Genomic DNA, 13,311 nt, shown 5'->3' with positions numbered 1-13,311 from the left:
CTTGTACTGCCACCGATGTACAAAACTCTACCATCTCTCTGTTTATCCCCTTCCTTGCCCGCTCTATCGGACCCTCATTTCTCGCTCCCCTCCCACTGTCTGTGGCAAACACTTAGTCCCCAATACCGTTGCTTGAGGCCACACTTGTCGGACCCATAACAAAAAAAACACCCGAATCACTTACCAGATCATTTTCCCCACCAAGACTAACCCCCCCCTGTCTGGAGGCCCATAACTTTCCCTCAACCCAGCCAACAAAGGAAGCAACTGATCCCAGCCCAGACCCCCAAACCCGGACCATCTTACCGCAACATCTTTATAGTTGCACCCCAGTTGCCTGCCAACAACCCATTTCTCAGCTTCTTTCCCCGCCCACTATCCCTAGAATGCAAAAACCCAATTTTTGACATCTGACCGGACCTCCTAGCAGCATCTGAAAAAGAAATTACAAAATCACTTCCAAATCAACAACATCCATATAAATGCAACACTCCTGCTACCTACTGAAAAATTCTATAAAGACATCCTGTTTGCCCCGGTCCCTGACATACCCTTTGTATCTCCCTTACTTCCAGCGTCCCAAACTTTGCACCTACTCCTCTGAATAGCCCAGCTTCCTACAGATGCTGCACCCCTCCTAAATGAATGAGTTCCAACCTCCTAACCTTTCCCACACCACTAGTAACACCTCCTCATTACCCTATCCTTCCTGGTCATCTCCTTATCTCTCTCCGGAAACACCCCCGGTCCTCTCCTGCCTGTCCCTCTATATTTCGCACCTTTCACCTAACCTTTAAACAATACCTAAACCCACTTCGCCCCCCTTTTTCCTCTAAACTATTACCCTCCTGCTCACCCTTGCCCCCCCACCTTCCATCACCTTATTAATTTGGCCCTATGTTGCCCCCCCTGCACCGTGGGCCCACGTGCACCCCCATCCATGCAGGCCCTTTACTTTATTACTCCTCTCGCCACTGCACCAGGGGCCAACCTGCACCCCTGTCCATGCAGTCCTTTCCATATAACTAATCCTCAAGCTCCTTGCGTCCATTACCACCTGTTTCCCACCTGCACCAGGGGCCCTAGTGCACCCCCGTCCATGCAGGCTCTTTTTCTGCCTTACTCCTCTCCACCGCTGCACCAGGGGCCAAACCTGCGCCCCCCGTCCATGCAGTCCATTCCACCTAAATTCCTCTTCCAGCACCTTGCTTCGTTGCTCCACTTTTTTCCCCCAGCTGCACCAGGGGCCCTAATGCACCCCCGTCCATGCAGACCCAACTCATCACTTGCCCATGCTGCACCAGAGGCGCTCCCGCACCTCCGTCCATGCAGCCTCCGTCCATGCGTCCATGCAGCCTGAAGCTTACTCACCTTGTCGTGCGGCAAGCGTGAGGGCTTCGCCACCGTCGTCTATGCCCTCCAAACGACTGCCACCACTCCTTAACAATTTCCACAGTTACATCCACCTGCGGCCCTCCCCTACCTACGCGTCTTCCTCCTCACCCTTCTCCTACCCCTTTCAAGTCACCCCCACAAACCTTTCATTAAACCTTGTGCCCCCCCTCCTTTTACGATAAACTGAGCCCAGCCTACCAGCACACCCCAATTTACCTGTCATGCAGTCCTTCCCCCCCCCACCTCCTTGCCCCGCTCCTCGCCCTGACCCACTCTCCCCTGCCTGAAAACAATCTGTAACCGGATGCCGACCCGCACACCTGCTGCACTCGTGTTTAAATTTGCACATCCACCTCGTGCAACCTTCTTTATTGAACACCCAACATGCTGTTGAGGGCTGTCCTCTGCCTCCTACTCCCGCCCCCTCATGGGCGGGGCGACCAAGAAAGGGCCGGTAAGGCACAGGCAGCCCACTTGCTGTGTGCAATGTCGGGGCAGGCCTCGTTGGAGCCATCCATTGCCGCCAAAGATCCATGTCTATCTCCCCCCAGACCGCCTGGCTGTCCTCCGCCATTCTCGCTCTGAATTCCTCGTCATAGCGTACCCAGGCAAAACCCCCAAAACTCGTGAAAGCATTCCTAATTATGTCCATATATTTAAGCAGGGCCACGCAATGCTCTCCACCACCTTGTCCGTTTGAATTTCCACTGAGCAAATGCCCTTCTCATCCCCCAAGGCTCCAATGGCCTGTACACCAACTTCTTTCCTCACCACTTGCAGTCCAGACCCTTAATTTCCTGTCCCCCTTCTCGTGACCCCTCTCTACCATGCAGATGACCCTTCCCTATCCCGCTCACCTCTTTCAACACAGGCCATCTGCGGTCTGGCGTCCACACCGATGCTCATCCTCTCCTTTCTTAGAGGGCTCCTGCTGCGGGGATAAAACATGTCAGCAGACTCACCCAGCCAATAGTTCCCCCGACCTCTTGCCCCCTGACCACCCTGCACCTGCCTTTCGCGATCCCCCTCAAAGCTCTACTCTCCTCCCCCCTTTCCCTTACAGCTCTATAACCCTCTACCTCCCACTGCCCCACATAATCCTCCAATCCAATTTCATCACCCGTTAAATACCATTGTAGATGCGGGCTCATGCCCGAGTTGAGTTGATCTTCGTGCGAGCTCGGGGCGTCCGCCCCGCCACTCCTTTGACGTCTTCTCGGCAGGGCCGCAGAATCCCCTGCCTGGTCCTCTTCTCTCGGGCGAGGCGTGCTGTCCTCCACCCTGGAATCCTCATCGCTAGGGGCCGTGCTGCACCCTCTAGGCTTTCCTTGCGCTGACTGAGGAGGGGCCGTTCTAAAACCCTCTACCTCCACCTGAACAGCGGGGGCTGCGCAGCGCCCTCCGCCCTCACTGCTCCTACCCGGTGGGACCGTTCCGCACCCCACTCTAACCTCCTCAAATGATGGGGACCTCTCCCTCCTTCTCCCACCTGCATTCTTCTGCAGGTATTTACCCCCTTTTCCCTTCTGCCCTGTCACCCCCTTCTGTGCCCCATCACCGCCCCCACTGTGGTTCCCTTGACCCACCTCTTTTTGAGCACTCCTAGCTTCCCTAGGGCTATCATGTGGTTCCCTTGACCCACCTCTTTTTGAGCACTCCTAGCTTCCCTAGGGCTATCATTCACTCCCTCCCTCACTGGCTCCCCACCCGAAATCCTTTCTCCCCCGGACGCCCTCCTGTCTATCTCCCTCCTCATCTTCCTGCCCCTGGATTCTCAAACCTCTCCTCTCCCTGCCGCGGGGGTGCAAGCCACCACTGCCGTGAGAGCCCCATCAGCCGCAGCTCTACGCTGCGGCCTGCCCCCACCTACCTCCCCTTCTCCCGTTACTTCCCCTACCGCCCCTTCCAATCGGGCCTTAGATGCCCTGCTAATAATTTCCAGGGCCTCCCTCAGAGCCCTAGCATCAACCAAACCCTCCTTGCTAGCTCCTTGGCCCACCATTGTGCACCAATAATCTGGTTGTGCACTAACAATATGCTCCCTGAAAATTAAGCTAGCTAAACTACGCCCCGAGCCAAAACCTACCTGTGGACCTATACCCAAAATGCCAAAACTGCTATCTTTGAACAGCGCAAAATTAACACCTCATAAAAACTCACTGGTAATATGTAACCAAAATAGTATTTGTTTGTTTATTTCTTATTATTATAATTTTTTTTATTTATTTATTATTTTTTTTCTTATTTTCCTATTTTACCTCCCTAAATACTGCTCCCTCTTAATGCCCTTGTCCTAGAGACCCCCCCAATCCTGCTAAACAGTGCCCAGCAAAAACCCTAGTCCCACCAGACACAAGATCCACTTGAAACAAAAAATCCACCCAGAAAGAAAATGGGGATATAAAATTTACTATCCCAGTAAAGAGTTAACTCTATAATCCCAGATGAACTGTTTTAAAATATTGTCTTTTTATTTTTTTTTGTTTTTTTAATTTATTTACCCCCTAAAATTACCCTAACCTTGCTGGGCCCCTTCCCTAAACCAGAAATAGCCCCCCAGCCCCACAAGAACCCGAAAACTGAGCTCACAGGCTCAAAATTGGTAGCAGGAAAGCCGTGGACACTGCCCCCTATCGGCTCCTATGGAGAACTGCACTGTAACTGCTGTCTCTCAATACACGGGCCCTTTAAGAAAGTCAACCAGAGCACCTTATGCCAAATAAAACTGCTGGCTAATAATAACTGCAAGCTGCGAGCAAGCCACACAGCAGAGTGAAAAAGAAAAACAGAGCGTTCCCTTTAAGAGGACCACACTGCCTCACCATGTCTGACAGGAGCGACTGTGCTGTGCACTGCGTAGCTCAAAAGAATGCTAATGGCCCTTGTGCAAACAAGAGAGGGAGCTCTGCTAATGAGGAACCCCCGGCCCACACCTAACTAATGAGGCGTGCCACCGGCGGAGAACAAGAAAGCCGCTAACCCCAGGGCTCCGTGACAGAGCAGACACCCTGGAACAATACTGCTGTGAATTCCACAGCGCTGCCAGGCACCGGCTGGAGATCTCGGCGGCAGCCCCCACTCCTCTGGCAATAACTAAAGGGCCTGAAAACAAAGCGAGCCCAGGAAGAAAAAACACTTCAAATACTAAAACCCGGAGCCCCCGCCAACAATGCACTAACCTAAAGGACCACAAAAAGGGGCCACCTACATAACTAAGGTAAGAACTGGAAGTACCTTATGTACGGTACCTCCGGAAAAATAATTTTATATATAATTTCTTTTTTTTTTTTTTTAATAACTAAACGCTGACTGCCTAACCCCTCTTTAAAACTACCTACTCCTCCTCACCTCCACAAAAAGCCCCTACACGTGCCAAATCCGGGAAGGCTCGGGAGCAGGCGACAGGACTTCACAATCACCAAGTCCAACCGTCGCCTGCCTCACGAACCTTCCCTGGCCCTTAAATACCCTAGTGAGGCGCTCTGCCCCCCACGGCCACTCGCTGGCCGTGTGGAGCGCCAGAAACCTCCCCGTGGGGAAACGCTTCGCGTTCCCCCCGGCGCCCCTCTAGTCGGTGTAATGAGGGTCAATATTTGTGTTCTGCGCAAGAGCGCAGTATTTATAATCTCACCACAATCGTGCTGACATTTTGGGATATTTCCAGCCACCTATTCCATGGGCTCACTGGAAAGCCTAATTTTATCTTGAACCATTGACAAGACTGAGTTTTCCACAGAAAGTCTGCCCTGCTCTGGAATACCCTAGGAACCAAAGGCAAACTCCATTTCAGTTTAACAGAGCCAGCGAAGAAACCTAACGGGTCTACGCACAATGATGCTTTAAACAAAGCACTGGAGAGACTGGAAGGCAGGTTTGGGAAATTCCTAACATCGTACTAGAGCATCCCGGCCCGGACAACTTCTGCTCCTCTCACTCCTTTCCTCCCTCATGAAACTCCTTGGATCTCTGATTTCACCTTCCTTAGATCCTTTTTGGAAACTACCTACTACTTTGTCAGTAATGGATGATTTATCCCGGCTGGTGGATCAAGGACGGGTGGGAGCACTGATTTTATTAGACCTATCTGCAGCATTCAACACAGTCGAACACTCCCTCCTATTGCACTGCCGGACGTTGGCAGGGATGTCTGGCTCAGTTCTACCTTGGTTGCCTCCTTTCTTGCCGACATGTCGCAGTGTCTCTCTCTTCCCCCATTCTGCCCTGCATCTCGCTCTCTCTGTGGGGCTCCATACGGGTCCACCCTGTCTCCTATACTATTCAATGGCCCTCATTACGATACTGGCGCTAAACCATGGTGCTATTAGCACCATTGTTGGTGCCGGTATCGTAACGGGTCCGCCAATGTTCAATGGGGAATTACCACCCCATTCCAAGGTTGGCGGGGCGGTAATTCCCCATTGAACACTGGCCCTTCCCCATTCCCATTTTTGCCCCATAGGGCTCAATGGGACTGGGGAAGGCGCTAAGTACGGTACGGCAAATTGCGGTACCGTACTTAGCACCAAGGTCCCTTTGCAGGTCCCTACTTTAACGGCTGGTCTAGACCAGCCGTTCAGGTCGGGTCCGCAAAGTGACCTCGTAGTAAGGCGCTAAGTGTTTAACGGCACTGCAAACTTTTAACGGTGCTGTTAAACACTTAGCGCCAGGGTCCTAATGAGGGCAAATGTCTATATGCAGCGACTGGTTCACCTCATCCACTGCCACAGCCCTACCTATTTCTTGTATGCAGACAACAGCCAGATTATTGTTTGACTAGATCTGTCTGAATCTGGTATGTTGGCATGGTTCCAGGTGTGCCTGGTAGCCATGGATCGTTGAATCGATTACAATTGTCTAAAACTTAGTGGAGACAAGACAGTGGTCCTGGTGGTTGGTCCCACTTTTGCTCCATCTGCCTCTTCTCTATGGACTTCCTCTTGTTGGCCTCCTGAGCTGGGGACTTCACCTGTGGCAGATGCAGTGATAAAAAATGTTGGCATTAAAATTTCTGCATCCCTTTCTATGAAGGCACAGGTCAGTCAGATCTGATAACCTGGGCATTACCATCTGACAATTCTCCATAGAGTTCTTGACAACCATCCAGTCCATCTGTGGACGCGGGTGGTGGCCTTCTTAGTGCTAAGTCGTATCGACTATTGCAATGCTCTGTTTCCGGCCTACCTTCTTTTTCTCATACACCGGCTGCAACTGTTTCAGAATTTAGAAGCTTCAGTGGGTCCTCGGTCACCCTATGGTGCTCACATTTTCCCGGTGCTGCAGACTCTCCATTGGCTCTCAGTTGCTAACAGGGATGTGTTCAAATCTCTGTGTATTGTTCACCAGGCTTTTTATGGGCAAGGTCCAGAATACTTACGGTAGAATGTGCGCCTCATGTCTCAAGGCATCTTCTCCGCTCTTTGGATGCTCGACTGATTGAAGTCCCCCAGTTTCTACGATGACCTAGCCGATGCACTTTGTGCCAATATTGACTGCTGGAACCATCTCCCTATTTCTCTCATGGGCCGGTTAGCGCTAGTGAACATGATTATACTCCCTAAACTGTTCTATCTCTTCAGCAGGGTACCACAGTGGCCTGGAAGATCCTTCCTTTTGAGAATACAAGGGGCATGTTCAACATTTGTGTGGAAGGGCCAGGAGGTGTGAGCTAGTTGGAAGCGTCTTACAATGTGATATGAACAGTGGGGTGTTGGCGGCTCCTGCTTTCGAACTGTACTTCCTGGCTGCACAGGCTTATTACGTTGTATACTGGGCGGAGGGTGGACCTGGCGCATCCCACGTGACATTGGAAAAACAGGGGAAAGATTCGGCCTACTCCTGCATGTGCTGGCCGAAGAGAAGTCAACGAGTGATAACCAAATGGACCTAGTCCTGGTCACGCAGCGAGCATGGGCTAGACTAGTTTGCCACCCCAGAGACACCTTCATGTATAACCCCGGACATGCCTGTTTGGGGTGCGCCGTAACCTGCCCCTGATGCAGGACGCGGACCTCGCCACACACTGGCGGGACAGGGGCATTCCTCACTTTAGGGATCTGTTCCGTGATGGTCAATTTATATGCTGGGATGACATAAAGGCAAGTATTGGTGACACCTCACTGCAGTCTGAGATTACAGTATCTCAGACTGCGCTCGGACTAGCGGCACGGTGGGATGGGTTTCCTCATGAACCGTTCTCACACCAGAGTCGGAGGTATGCACTCTCTCCCGGAACAACGAAGAAGACAGCTATGGCATTGTACAAACTGACATTGTCGACTAGGAAGGTGCAAGCGCCAGATAAACAAATCTCCTGTAACTCCAGTTATCAACTAATCCACAACAAGATATTGAACAGAGTACACCACACCCCAGCCCGCCTTACAAAAATGTATGTTACAGCTGAAGGAAAGTGCCCAAGATGTGGGAGCGACGATGCAGACATACTCCATATGTTGTGGTCTGGTGGGGTCGATTACTGAGTACTGGGTAAATGTGTGTAATGCGTTAGAAGGGCCAACCTTCTACCTTCCTGGGAACAGGGGGTCATGTTTATTGTGCTTGGTATGTAAAATGAACCTCTACAGCGCAGACTTCTCAATCTGGGTCTGCTGTTGGCTAAGCACGCTATACTGATGCGATGGAAAAGCAAGATACCCGCCTCGATGGAAGATTGGGTGAATGACATGTCCTGGGCGAAAGACAATGAAGAAGTATATTCTAGCTTATTACCCTTAACAAATCGCCCAAAAGATATTTGGGGAGGATTTAGGCAATACCTGCTTAATAAAAGTGAAGGGGAAGGAAGTCAAGACGAAGTGTTATAATGCATGTATAGAAATTGCCTGAACATGTATGCTATTGTAAACGGGAAGCAATAGGCAATTTAACTGTAAGGTATGTAATGTTGTGATTATGTGCAAAAGTTAAATAAAAGTTTGAAAAAAGAAGTCCCCAAGTTTCGTTTCGTTTTCGTTGGTGGACGTGCTTTTTCAATCGCTGCTCCTGTGTCGTGGAACAATCTGGCACCTTCCCTTAGTAAAACCACTATCAGTTCCAGTGCCTATTGAAAAGCTCTCTGTTTTCATTTATATCATTGTTCTTTCAGCCTTTCTGCTTTGGTCTTGTGCCAAGATGCCTTACGGCGAATGCACACTTTATTAATAGTTATAACATAACAGCATCAAAAGTTATAATCCAGCCGGCAGTCATCATAAGACTCAATTGACAACCTGAGTACTTGCAAGCACTTGCGCTCTCTATGATATAGCCAACCGGCTCACGAGAAACCAGCTTATCGTCCACAGTAACAATTCCAAATCCCAGGAGGCCTTGTGGATGAGCAGAGACCCCACGCTTGAACAGGCCATCACCATTGCCAAAACAGTTGAAAGTTTCCTGCGCTTCATCAAAGAAGTAAAATAAGTGCACATCATAAAAGAGGCATGTATTATCAAACAAAGACTAAATAGAGGATTACTACGGATCTCAGAACCAACGGAGATGCTCAATGTAAACACCCTCCAGACTACTGTGAGTGTTTTTAATATGGCGGCCGCATCCACATTGTCAGTGTTAGGGAGAATTCTCAGGAATGGCTAATTTCCCTTACCTACCGAGTCCCTCAGCAGCTTTGCTGCATTTCTAGGATTTATTTTTTTCACCTGGTAAGAGTGTGAGCCTTTTTCTTCCCACTCTTACATGTGTTTTGCTGTGTGTGTTTAACATTTTTGTGTTCATAGACTGTGGAACCTCACGTACTCCACAGGCATCATCTTTTTACTGTGTGTTAAACAGCACCTTCAGTGCAGTGACACAGGGTTGTCTTTTAGACTACCCAGCACAGACTCCATTTTCTGGGACTACTGTCTCCCAGAACATGTAAAGTTGTCATTGACTTTATTAGTCTTTTTAAATCCACAGACCCAGGACAAACCATCTTACATGGAGTACTGGAAAGGGTTAATACTTATCCCTTTTTGTCTGTTTCGCTTGGAGCATTGTTTTGCTCCCTTTTCATCAAGACTTGGCTGGTGGCAGTGGTAACTACCCTATCTTTCCTACCGCGGTTATCTTAAATAACCTTGGTATTGTTTTAGGCTATCTTGCTAGCCTCGAACTCAAACCCGCTAGACCATATACGTTTTTATACTGTTCCGGCTGGGTTTATTCGCCATTTCTTTTTGAAAATTTCTTTCTCTTGTTTTTCTCTGCGCGCCAAACCAGGTTTGGTTCCTTTGTTCACCGTCTCTTCGCAGGCTTCCACACAGAAGCCCTCCTTAGGCCCCTGAAAGTCTGGGTAGGCAGGATGTGAGGGAGGGGTTTTAGGACCCCTGCCTTAGGTTTCCTTGGTCCCAAGTCGCACTCCTGTTTGATTGGCTAGGTGAGCGTCCGGCCAGGACATCCACCCTGCTGTGTGATTGACAGCTAGGCTGTGTGAATGGGGGAAAACTGCATAAAAAGCAGGTTTCTGGGTCTGGAAAGGCAGAGTCGCCACCGCAACGAAAGAACCGACGAGCTGACGGAAGAGGACCACTAGCATGACTGAACCGCCCGCTGAAGCCCTACTGCAGGTCCGAATCCTTGAACTCCAACGATAGAGAAGATCCTCCAGGAATCTTCCTCCCCTGAGCTGGTGGGACCAACCAGTTCACCCAAACTGCAAGCCATGACTCCCTCTTCTGGTCAGATTCACTGTAAAGAGCTACAGTGGGCCGGATAGCCAGGAAGGTCGGACCCTGCTTGGGTTTCAAGGAGTGCACCTTTTATTTGTTGCTTTGCTCTGCTTTTCTTTTCCCTGGGCAGCGCAGGACTCTCCAGTCTTCCTACTTCATGTCAGCCCGACAGTTGCTTCAGGAACCGTGAGCCTGCAGGAACTGCCAGGAACATCAGCCTCAGCTACAGCTTCGTCTCCATTCAAAGGTACTGTGCAAATCTGGTTGTTCGTGTCGTCCAGCTGCGGAGAAGGTGTGTGAATCCTTTCTCCAATCCGAGGGCTTGTCCTTCTCTACTCTTTAAACAAACTTTTCTGCTGACCAACTTCGTCCGGAACTCTTGGCAAAGACTTAACCGCAAACTACCCTGAACTGTGTGATCTTGACTTTTGTCCTATTGACTTTGGCCCTAAGCCTATGTGATTTGATTCCATCACTGTAGTTCCTCTTTCTAGATTGCCCTGCTTAGTTACCTGTTGGTGCCGCTCCGGTTCTGCCTTACTTTGTCTTTCCCTCCCTTTTTAATTACTAGAGTGCCATTTTGCTCCCACTTCATTTTGTGAGCTTAACTTGTCTGGAAACTATTGGGAGTGGTGTGGTGTATTAAGAGTGTGATTTTTTAAACTGCTTTACTTTAGTGAAATGTTATACAACTGATGTGTAAATAAATGTATATTCTTTTATCCTGAAACCTTGAGTCAGTGTTTGTTTGAATCCTAGTAATTGCTGTCCTTTGTGTAAATATTGATACCGCTCACTTGCTCTTGAGATAAGTCTGGCTGCTCAGCCATCGTTACCACTTTACTGTGTAGTACAGGCTTGTACCAAAGGTGAATTTGTACTGTCACTTGTAGTCTTAATTGTGTGTGGTGTTCCCAAAGGGTACTGTATATAGTTCTGCCTAACAGTCAGTGACAGATCATGCCAACTACAGGAAAGCATGTGGGAGTGTCACAAAACAGGCCGTTTTGCGACACCAAGAAAAGGTGAACAGTGGCAACTACAAGGCACATAAACTGATGAAGAACTGAGTGAATAACTAGAACAATTAGCTCTGTGCTCCCGAGATGAAAAAAGCCTGAGCTGAAAACCGTCCTGCGACATCAAGATAGACAACTTCATTACAAGCCTCCTTGCAGATTTAGGGCCGCATTACACCATCCTGCCAAAAGGCAAATACATGAAGATATATCCATAATGCAAAAGCACCCTGCACAAACCTGATATAGTGCCAGGCAGTGGTCGAAGTGGGCCGGAACGATGCTGCTCTACTTTAAAAAAAAGGTGTTTGCTTTTCCTATACTTTTATTTGAAAACAAAGTCGTTCCAGAATGGTTTACTTTTACAATAAAAGTGTAGGAAGAAGTTTAAACTTACTGCTCCGAACATTCCCTTAAACAGCAGATATGTTTGTTTGGGGGTCTGGATTGTGCTTAGGAGGTGGTGTGGCAATGGGGTTTGTGAGGTGTGGGGAGCAAGCCACCACGGAACAAAGTTCCACTACTTTTTTCATACACTTTGATCAATAGTGCCAAGGGCATATAGTGGACCCAGAATAAACCTGTTAGGAAACACACGAAGTGCAGCATTCTTCAAGGACCGGTCAACTGTGGTAAAGATATGTGTCAACTATGATCGGATATGATAGGTTATTTATAACGCACTTAATACCCAGAGGTTTCTAAGCACGGACGCAGGGATCGAACCCGTGTTGCTCCGTGTTATCTTGTTTCTAAGTCGAGCACGCTGCCGCTGAGCTATCCTCCTGGGACATAAGACCCGCTGTCTTTTGGTGAGACGACCAGAGGCTATTATGCATCAAACTCGAGCCTTGCTCCATGGAACAAGTTGTATCTGTCCAGCAAGCAACTGTTATAGATCTACTGAATCACCATCAAAACATTTTTCGATTATCTTCCGCAATACTCAGTATGTTCACAAAATCATCCTGTATCCAGACGCTTCCCCAGTAAAGAATGAAGTGTGTCAGGTTCACTTGAAGACGATAAATGATCTCAAGCAACTACTTGAGGAACTGCTGAAGCAAGGCATCATTGAGCCCCATTGTACTTCCGAAAAAAAGCAAGGCAACAAGACACTGCGTTTGTGTCACGACCTCTGCAGTCTCGACACGAACAGAGTCACAGACTTATACATTTATTTATTTATTTTGTTGCTTGTACAGCACTCCTAACCCGAGGTCATCTGGGTGCTGTTTTATAGAGAAAAGTTACAAATATTTCAATGGTTATATATTTCCAACATTTTGATAAATATACAGCAGGCAATACATTACATGCATTATTTACAAAGTCTTCCGTGTGTACAACAGGCCTGCCTAGTGTTAATTACTTGCCCAAGCGATGTGTGAATAGGTGGGTCTTTAGTTGTCTACGGAATTTCCAAAAGGATTCTTGTGCTCTTAGTTGCTGGTGATTGTATGGAAGCTGCTGCCATCTGCTTTTTGCAGCTTGAAGCGTGGCGTGGCAAGGAGGTGCATGTATGCTGTTCTGGTTGGCCTTTCAGGATTAGGTTTTGAAAACCTTTCAGCCAGGTAAGAGGGGGCTACTCGGTGAAGACATTTGTGGGTTAGCGTGAGTGTTTTGAACACCATTCGCTCTTGTACCAGCAGCCAATTAATTTTCTGTCCTGTTGAGGAGATGTTTGCGGATCTAGGAATGTTTAGTCCTGCTCTAAGGGCGTATATGGCATTGCAATAGTCTAGTTGGGTCAGGACTAATGCTCTGGCCAGGGTAATACAACTTTCAGGTGACAGAAATGGTCTGCATGCATTGATAAGTTTGTACGTACATGTTGTAGCTGATGTGCTGACATTTATTTGTTTTCAGAGAGTTAGGGAGTAGAAGCCTAACGTTTTTACCTCATTTGAAACTTTGATGGTGTTGCCATCAATATTGAAACTTTCGAAGGATTTTTTTAATTGGGCCAGCCTGAGTTGAGAGCCTATGAAGAGCAACTTAGTCTTGTCATTCAAGCATAGCCCGTGGCGTTTCATCCATGCTTGGATGGTTAGGTAAATGGCATTGAGTGTGGCAGTGTCCCTGGCGTGGTCCCCCATGATAGATATGAGGATCTGGGTATCATCTGCGTAATTAGTATATGTGACACCCAGACCGTTGAGACAGTCAAATAGAGGCTTAGTAAAGACATTGTATAATGTTGGAGATACGCACGATCCTTGGAT

This window comes from Ambystoma mexicanum, chromosome 10, assembly GCF_040938575.1.
Source record: "Ambystoma mexicanum isolate Mex_15411 chromosome 10, UKY_AmexF1_1, whole genome shotgun sequence".
Taxonomy (NCBI): domain Eukaryota; kingdom Metazoa; phylum Chordata; class Amphibia; order Caudata; family Ambystomatidae; genus Ambystoma; species Ambystoma mexicanum.
This window is presented reverse-complemented; position numbering follows the sequence as displayed.